General features: G+C 39.6%; 1 protein-coding gene across 1 annotated transcript in view; it reads left to right on the forward strand.

Moving 5' to 3' along the window:
- The first annotated feature begins 993 nt into the window (after nt 1–993).
- Nucleotides 994–8,854, forward strand: part of Arhgap36 (Rho GTPase activating protein 36) — a 53,279-nt gene continuing 45,418 nt past the window's right edge. The window contains exon 1 of the mRNA XM_021188312.1: nt 994–1,073. The gene's annotated coding sequence lies outside the window, so the exon portion shown is untranslated. The remainder of the gene's footprint in view (nt 1,074–8,854) is intronic.

Consider the following 8,854-nt stretch of genomic DNA (forward strand, 5'->3'; position numbering starts at 1 on the left):
ATCAGTGGTCAGAGATCCAAATTACTCCTAGAGAGTAATTTACAGTGAAACCCATAGTCTTCGCATTCCATGAAGCATATCCAGAGGTCCCCACACCAGGCTAGGACTTTGGAAGTGAAGAGCATGGATGTAATCTGTTTGAAGTCAAGCTACATCAATTTCTATCACTGGATATTGGAGGTAACTTAAAGTAGGGAGTTCAAGTTCTAAGTAGGAACTAGCACACCTTTTACTCTCTTCGGAATTCTCTCAATGTAGGCACACAAGTTAAGAACACAGAAGACACTATAGGGATTTGAATCGGCCCCTTGAATATTTATAACTTGTGGGAAGGAAGTAATAACAGTGTAACCTGTCACGATCTGCTTTAGCATCACAGAATTCACTCCCACCAGTCCTACCTCCTTATTCTTTTCTTTTGCTGATATGCCTGCACTCACCTGCAGGGGCTGGGCAAACACACAGCCCCTGACCCCCAAGTATGCCTACCTCTCAGCAGGCTGCCTCAGTTGGGTGAAACTGCTTATATGTCCTGTGTTCTTGGCAGAAGCTTTAAGTCAGGGATGACAATGAAGAGAGTGAAGAGCCCTTGAGGCAGGGCTACTTCAGATCCAGATGAAAACAAGATCTCACAGCTAAACCCACTCCTGTGGCTGATGACTTGGCATTGGCTGACAGTCCACCTCTGTTACCCTGGACCAATGAAAAGGAGCCAAAGATAAAATCTCTCTAGCCATTAAAGAGATACGTCCACCTATGATTGGCCTCAAGATCATTCACTTCAAGGTTCTCTCATTGGCTTAGAATAGTATGCTGGCAGCCAGGTCATTCTGTGCTGAGCAGGCACCTACAGAGGCATGCAACCAGGCACAGCCTGCGGCTGGGCACTTCAGGGGAGAGTCAGAAAGAGGAGGAGGTATTAAAATCCTCCCTCTGCTTAACTGGTGACATCTTGAGAACCCACCCACTGTTCCTTTCTCTGCCTTTCCCCCTAGGCTGGGCCTTCTTGCTCTCCTGGTCCCATTCCTTAAAGGACTTCGATTCCCAGGTATGGTGGTGACTGGCAACACAGGGTAAGATGTAGCCTTTTCTCAGAGTTATTTGCATTGTCATAGGGGATTCCTAAAATTTGAAAGGAAGTAATGATCCAAAACAGTCATAGGTCCATAGATTCTGGTGCCAAGGGGAACTTTGGTATAGTTCCCATTTTACAGATGGGGTAGATAACTGAGGTGAACTCTGAGATGTAATGCAGGTTTCTCAAAGGCATACAGCTGGCTAGTGACAGGTCTCTTGACATAAAAAAGACAGTTTGAAAACATTACAAATGAACAAATTATAATATTTCTACTTTTTCTTCATTCCATTGATTTTTGCCCCTGGAGAACTTCTAGTTCCACTTGGGGTGCTCTTCAGAGCACAGATATGACTTACTTACTTTTCCCCATCTTTAACTGTGTTTTTGGTAGAAGGGGGCTTGGACCCTGGGCTTTCTCTCATTGGTAATCTCTTCTTGTGATTACCAAGACAGTAGTGAATTGATTGTGAGCAAGGCTCTGGAGTCATGTAACCAGCAACCTACCTAGAAGCTGTCCAACTGTGGACTTGTGAGCCACCACTGTTCAATATGCAGCAAAAAGACAATTTCTAAATAGCAGAAGGTTTGAACCTAAGCTATTGTCCTATTAGCATGAGTGATTCATTTTTTATGCATTTATTTTCCAAACCGCCTTCAAGTGAGAAACCTGGCTTTATTTGACTGAATGGAAGATGAACCTTTGAAGAGTTCCAAAACTGGTCTTAGATAGGGTTTCATCATCAACAACAGAAAGGATAAAACAGTTCTCACTTTTTTGTTTTCCTCAATGCTTCTCTGTTCTCATTCTCCCTGTTTATCCTTTGAAGGACAATTTAAGTCCTTTCTTATCCATGAGCCTTCCTCTCTACCCACATCAATCTCTCCTGCCTTTGGATTCTCTCTGTCTGTCTTCCTAAATGAAATTTAATTATATCCCATTTTCTATTTCTCACTATTGAATCATGTATATCTGTCTTATCTTCTTACTCAGACTAAATTCCATAGCAGCATGGTGCACATTCTATATTTAAGTATGATCACTGTATCTGGTGTACTTTCAAATTGCACTAGCTTTAGTACTAACATGAGGAATGTCCTAAGTGTACTCGAGAGTATAGCTCAAAACACAAAACTCTATGATCACAATTTTATGAAAGAAGTGGAAACAAAACAAACAAGGAGAAAAGACACTGATACGTGTAAGAAATGGAATGATAAGTGAGTTTGAGCTTTCCTATATTTATCTGGTTGCCTAAATTTTAACAAGAAACATGTATTACTCTTATGAAAAATTACACACACACACACACACACACACACACACACACACACACAGAGAGAGAGAGAGAGAGAGAGAGAGAGAGAATTTTTAAAGGAATCCTAGCATGGACTTGTTGGGTCTCAAAAATAGAGCAGTAAGAGGTAGTGGGGCTCATATGACTCCTGTTCTCTTAGTTTCAGGTTGAAGAACTTGGGGCATTGCTGTGGGAGGTACCAAACTTATGATTAACAGTTTCTTCCCTCTGGAAGCAAACATCTTTATGTCCCAAAGTTTTTGTAACTTCTAAAATTTATCTTCCCAGCTGGCTTTCTCTTCCAGACAATATTCTGAGAATGGGTTTCCCATGATTTGATGGTATCTCCTGGGCAGAAAAGCTTGATGATTTAACTTGGATTTGTGTTCTACTTCCTTATCAGTCTCTTTTGGAACCCTTGCTTTGTGTCTGAAACATACCAGTACAATAGAACATAGTATCCCCAGCTATCTGGAAGTAAATATCTACCTCTATGTTGAACTATGCATATGAGCTTACTGAACTCTGAGTATTGTCCTGAAAGGAGTGCTAAACTGACTACCATGTAATACCATTGCAAAGCCTGGCTGAGAATATGAATACTTAAGCAAAAGTAGCTGAAAGTATTGTGTGCAGTTTACCACATCCTTTCACATTGCACCCACCAGAGTAGTCCCAGGGATGTGCCACACCAATATTTGGCTTCTAGTTAGGCTTACAGTACCCACAGCAAGGAAAAAGACTTGTACTTTTCACGAGTGGCTACTGACTAAGTACCAGAGGTGGCTATAAGATCCATGGCAAAGCATTTCTGATCTGGCAGCAGATCTACATGGGGTGGACTTCTACAATAGTGTTACTCTTGCCTCTTGCCAGGAATGGAATTTCATTACTCACAACTAGGAACTCTGACTTAGAGCTAAAAAAAGTTTGTTAAATGTGCATTTCTTATCTAATTGGGAAGATAATTACACACAATTAAGGTATTGTACCTATTCATATTTCCATCCTTCTATCTGCTTAAAGATAGAACAGGGGTTCCTACCAAAATTTATTTTTCTTTCTTATTCTTTTTCATTTTGAAAAACATGGTCTCACTTTGTAGCCCAGGCTGGCTGGAAACTGTCCTCAAATTCATGGCAATTCCCTTGCTTCAGCCTCCAAAAGATTTCATGAGCATGACTAATTATAATTTTTTTAAAACACAAAGTACTGAAAATTAAAAATGTAAAAATTAATGCTAAAACTCATTTAACCTATCCCAAAATTTATCCACACTGTTTAATGATAATATTGAGTTTTCATCCCATTCAGCATGGAATACTAATATTAAGATATTAATATATTCCATTAACTAAAATATGAATATGATTGATTATATGAACTATGTCATTATCTATGATAAAAACAAATGCATATGCTTATCTTGATAACCCCCTTCAATGTTACAATTCTGAAATGTATCTGACTCCAAGAGTTTACAATAAGGCACTTCAATATGTTAGATCTTGATATGAGGCAGTAGTAGAGAATCTATTCAAGTTGGACAGAGGTAGAGGAGGAGTCAGAGTGCATAGTAGGCACTGAAATATTTAAAGAGGAGACCTTGCTGAGGTTCAGAAAAAAAAATCTACTTAGGTTCCTTAGTCATTAGTCCAATGGGCATGAAGAAGACTGTAAATAGAAGATGAAACAGACTTGAAGGTAAGACAGAGCTGCAATGGAGGAAGAATAATTTGGGAATAGGGAAAAATAGTAGGATTCTAGACAATAGCAGGCACATGGTGTCACTGACCTCAGTTTGATGACAGCTGTTAGATTCAGGTGTGGGTCAGACTTGCTTTAAAGATGAACTATCACTGTGGACAGATACAGAGACATGAAAAGAGCCTGGAATTTCATTACTAGGAATGTGAGAGGATGTGAGGCCTGAGACAAAGGTATCTGACTTTTTCTTGCCTCTGTTTTAAGGTTTTCTCTTAAAATACTCTACACAGAAAGAGACACATAAATCACCAGTGCATATTTTCCACTTATTTTTATTGAATATTTTATTATTTACATTTCAAATATTATCCCCTTTCCTGGTTTTCCCTCCAGAAACCCCCTATCCCACCCCCTTGCTTCTATGAGGGTGCTCTCCCACCCACCCACCCACTCCTACCTCCCTGTCCTGGCATTCCCCTACACTGGGTTATTGAGCTTTCATAGGGCCAAGGGCCTCTCCTCCCTTTGATGTCCTAAAAGGCCATCCTCTGCTACATATGTGGCTAGAGCCATGGGTCCTTCCATGTGTACTCTTTGGTTGGTGGTTTAGACCCTGGGAGCTCTGGGAGGGGGGTCTGGTTGGTTGATATTGTTGTTCTTTCTATGGGGTTGCAAACCCCTTCAGCTCTTTCAGTCCTTTCTCTAACTCCTCCAATGGGGACAGTGAAAGACCAGTGCTATCTGTTTCCCAACTAGAAAGCAGAATATTTTTGCTGATCATCATGGTACAGAGAGTCTCCATTAATTTGAAGAAAAGCCTAGTCTACTTATTGGCTTCAAAGTAAGCCAGCTTAGAACTATATAGCAAGACCCCACCTCAAATATAACAACAGAAATAGAATATCTGCAATCCTGATTTTCAAATTTTACCTACATTACCTTTTATTCCCTTCTAAAAGGTAACAGCTATTCTTTTTACATGAACTTTGTATTTGCTTTTTATACTCATACACCTTACATCCTTATATATTATAAGGTTTTCAGTCACTGACCTTTATGCAGTCATTCAATATGTCCTTCTTGGTATGTGGATTTTTCATTTAATATTAGATTTGTGAGGTTCTTCTACATTGTAACATGAGACTTCTATTGTTCTTTCTTGTTGTTGTGTAATATTCCTTTTGTGACTACATCACTATTGATTTATGCATTCTAGTAGACATGAAAACCTAGATACTTGCAGCTTGGAACTATTTGGACTAACATCACTCTGGATATTTTTGTTTTTCTTTTAGTGCACATGTGCCTGTATTTGTTAGGAGCTGGATAACTGAGTCATAACATATGCACATGTTCCATTTTGGTCGCTCTTGCCAGGTTTCCAAAGTGTGCACCAATTTACAGCTTTCCATTGTGCCAAACCCTTATCAACACTGTTTTCAGATTTTGAAATTTTAATCATTCTGGTGGGTGTACAGTGGTATCTCACTGTGGTTTTAGTGTGCAGTTCTCTGGTGACTAATAAGGTTGAGCATCTTTTCACATAGTCATTGGCCTTTTTATATTCTTTTACACACAGTTCCTATTTAAGCTTGTCATCCACCTTTCTTCTGCTATACTGCCCTCTCCCTTATTTATTTTATGGGTTATTTATAGATTTTATATGGACATTCTTTGATATCAATATATGATAGTAAGTCCCTGCCTCAACCAGAGATAAATTCCCAGCACAGTGGCCACTCAACATTTGTGTCATTCTTACTCCCCCAATTTCCATCATACTTATGGAGCCTGAATGATGCCCATCTTGCTAAGCCCTTCTCAAATTCTCCTTTATACAGGCAAGAGGGACAACTTACTAAGGCTACAGAGCTGTTTCCTCTACCACCCCTTCCTTTTCAAATATCTCCGTCCATCCAATTGACTTCCTCCCTTCCTTCAATCCTTGCCTTCACTTACTGGGTGGTTTATTATTAATGGGATGTATAGCAATGACCTTTGTTCAGTCAAATTCCTAAGACTTTAGATTTGTGAGAAACTGTTCCTTCTAGGGGGGCGGGGGAGGGGGAAACAACTTAGTGATTGTGTGGTTTTTCTCCTGAGTAATGAGGAATGGGAAGCTCAGAGGAATTAAAGGACTTGCCCAAGATCATACTTCAAATTTAGTGTCCTAGTTAAGACTAGATCTAAGGTCTATGGCATGAATTTCACGGGTTTTCCCACTCCACTATGCTAAGAAATCCTACAGCACATAGCTGCACATTAACTGGAGTGGGTTTTTTGCCTCTCCTGAAAGTAAGTGCTGTCTGTGTCTGTGTAACAACGTAATCGGTAGAGACGATGGCTCATGCCTGTCTGGACCCAGGTTGAGAGATCGCATCACCTCTGCTACTTTCCCATCTCCTGGCTGTCAAAGCCTGAAGGACAACAAATGGCTTGAGTAATGAGATGAGTTAAGATAGTGTCTCCCACGCTGAATTATGTGCCAGTTCCAGGACTACAGGATTCTGCCACAATCCATTTACACAAGAAATTAAATTGAAGATCGCAATGTAATATTCATATGTTAAATCCTGGCGGACAATCAAAGTAATTAAGGCCAAATGCTCTGAATCATCCTGTGGCATCACGAACATTCTATTGCGGGGTTTTTAGAAGGACTTATTTCTACAACCAATTATCTTGGAAATCATTATGGCTCCTTTGGAATGTGAATAATTTGAAAGCCACCTTAGTATACAGTAATACTTGAATCCTGTCACCTCCATGAAAGAATTCTGTTAGATGGACATATTAGAAAAGCGAAGAAAGTGATTTTCAAGTGAAGCGAATTAGATGATAAGAGCCTTGCTCTTTTTGCTTTGTTTTACAAAGGGAATGGGTATATTTCGTCCTAAATTGATGCAGTTAGAAGTGAAGCAAGCTACTAGGCTAATCTCATCCACAAAGTGATCTGCTTGTTGTATTGCTCTCTGACTCTCAAGAACACATTCTACTGTTTAAAAAGAAGTACTTAGAAGAATAGGGGTTGCTCATTTTTAGCCCAAACATGATGTAATTAGGGTTGACTTTCACACCTCTGTCACCATAGACCAGCAAATGTTCCCCCTGTCATTTAGAATCTCTCCAGGTACTTTTGTCTTTTTACCAAGTTTGCCTCACTGTTTAGTCTTCGTTCTTCTCAGTTCCTTTCCCACACATCTCTCTTAAAGCACTGATTATAAAGTCCTTAAGTTATTTATTTATTGGTACATAAACCTTTCACAGGCAGAGGTAAAACTGAATCTTCCCAATGTTCATGCTTGACCATGTGTGTGAGTTACACAGGTGCTTGGTATATGGTATATGACATACGGTATGTGGTTGTTGGATACATGAAGTGAGAGAATGCTCAACAATATGTTCAAACTTCTTACTACTTGGGAATGACAGGGTAAATGTCATGACAGCATTAAAGAAAGTCTATGTTCCCTTATCTTTCCATAAATGTCCAGATACTCTCCCAAAACAATGTTCTCAAATAATTACCAACAAATGAAACCCTGTCACCAAGAGTGTAAATAAAAGATAAAGAAAATACATTAAGCTAACTTGTATTTTTTGAGCTATACTTACAAAGCAAATTATTTCACCTGAAGTAATTATAAGACTTATGTGAATCTTGAATACTGTATACAAAAAAATTGGCCTCTGATTCAACTGTTTTGTCTGGGGGGAATAATTAAAACTCTACACATACAGTAATACTACCAAATTATTCCTTCTCATAAATATTTATCCATAGTTTAAGTTTGTTGGTGCTAAGCAGCAGTATTGATAAGTGGCTTTACCTGAACCATGCTCTCCTTTATCACAATTTTGATTCCCAGGTGAGTATATATTTCTAGCTTCAGTACAGAGGTTGGCAAAGAGAAAATATTCTCTGTTAGTGAATTAATGAATGAGTGAAATTTAAGGAGGCAGGATCTCTAAATACTGTTATGTAGAGCTGTTCACGTTGATTCTCTATGTAATCAGCAGGCTATATCAATTCAAAGCCCTTAGACTACCCTGATCCTCCCCACAAAATACTGTTTCCTTTTAAAATGCAGTTGTCTTACTCTTCCATGTGCCCAGCACTAGCCAGAAAGGGTGGTGCAGCCTGTTTATCAGACCATGCCAGATGGACACATGAATGGCCATCTGTGGCTTATCTGGAAGGGGTTTTGGAGCCTATATGTTTCACATTATCAGGGGTCTATCAGTCAGTATTGGAAGCTGTGCCAAGAAATATTAATATTGAACAAAATTAATAAATGGGAGCTGCAGCTAAATATTTATTGGGGCAGACAGTGATGCCATGTTTGTCCAGAAAAACCCAATCAACTTCTGTCCTGTTCTAAACTGCAGGTTTAAATTGGAAAGAATTCGTTTTTAGTCATAGAATTCCAGAATGTTAGGGCTGGAAAGACCCTTACAATTCATCTGGCCATGTTTAACACTTCTGTTATTCCATCTGGGGGATGGATCTCATATTTTGGTCTTCTCATCATACACAAACTGGAGAGAACTGTGTAAATAGTGGAGGAAGCCCTAGTCTTGGAGTAGAAGTCAAGATGAGTTATAATTCTCTTAGCCACAGGGCTGGAAATGCTACCACTTTCGTCCATGCCTGAAGAGGCCTTTTGAATAGTCTTTCAAACTGTTGCTGCTGCTTCTGGTGGTGGTGCTGGTGCTGGTGGTGGTGCTGGTGCTGGTGCTGGTGCTGGTGCTGGTGCTGGTGCTGGTGCTGGTG

This window comes from Mus pahari, chromosome X (assembly GCF_900095145.1).
Source record: "Mus pahari chromosome X, PAHARI_EIJ_v1.1, whole genome shotgun sequence".
Taxonomy (NCBI): domain Eukaryota; kingdom Metazoa; phylum Chordata; class Mammalia; order Rodentia; family Muridae; genus Mus; species Mus pahari.